A 1,009-nucleotide genomic window follows, 5' to 3' on the forward strand; every position below is an offset into this window, starting at 1 on the left:
TCCCCCCTTGCTTTTAAACATGGTAATTTAATATAAAACCATAACCCTTTATTAAAACATCAACAGATGAATATTAATGTAAAACAGAATCAAAATGAAAAGTAAAACTTAACCTAAATCTACAAAGTCCATGCTCAATAATCCAGGTATAAAATCCAACATTTTTCAGTCAGGTCGTTTCGCCTTCCGGACCGAAGACGAAACGTTTCAGCACAAAAAAAAAAAAAAAAAGAAACTGTCCAGATGAACTGACTGAAAAATGTTGGATTAATCTAAATCTGCTTATCTGAAGAAGACCAGAATAAATTTGACTTTGTCTTCTCTTTTACTTAAAGAAATGTTTTTTGGCTGACAGAAACAGTTTGGGCCTTTTAAAAGGGGTTCTGTGAAAAGATTTTGAACAAACATTATCTTACCTGTTGCAGATAGCTCTTTGAATGACCTCAAACTGTAAAATGAGTTTAACTCTGACCAGACTGATGAGCTAAAGGCTAGTCTGAGGGGAGCCAGGGCCAAAATGGACTGTGTAACAAACCCATAGAGTATGAACTGAAGTGAATCAGACTCCAGACATAGAAAAGTTAACAGTGAAGTCCATGCTCAATAATCCAGGTATAAAATCCAACATTTTTCAGTCAGGTCATTGGATTTTATACCTGGATTATTGAGCATGGACTTTGTTGTTTTCAACCAGTTTGACAAGACTGTCATCAAGGAAGTGGGCCGGCAATGGAGGAGAGGGTGTACCAAAGAGACCATCTTATCACAAGCAGAACTGGTTTGTTCCTCTTTGGAGTAAGCTGTTGGAGGAAGAATCAGTTTTGTTGTGTGTTTCCTTGACTGATGAAGCCTTCTGGATCGAAGGTGAAACGTTTCAGCACAAAAAAAAGAAACTGTCCAGATGACCTGACTGAAATATGTTGGAAAAGTTAACAGTGTTTTATTTTACAGTATTAATACCACAATGTAGGCTCTGGAACCAGTTGGAGTCATGGGCGAGGAGGAGGAT

General features: G+C 37.5%; 1 protein-coding gene across 1 annotated transcript in view; it reads right to left on the minus strand.

The window, feature by feature from the left end:
* The window catches only part of tmem150b (transmembrane protein 150B), an 80,142-nt gene that overhangs the window by 2,175 nt on the left and 76,958 nt on the right, over positions 1-1,009 (minus strand). The window lies entirely within an intron of this gene.

This window comes from Nematolebias whitei, chromosome 15 (assembly GCF_014905685.2).
Source record: "Nematolebias whitei isolate Nwh7 chromosome 15, NemWhi1, whole genome shotgun sequence".
NCBI lineage: Eukaryota > Metazoa > Chordata > Actinopteri > Cyprinodontiformes > Rivulidae > Nematolebias > Nematolebias whitei.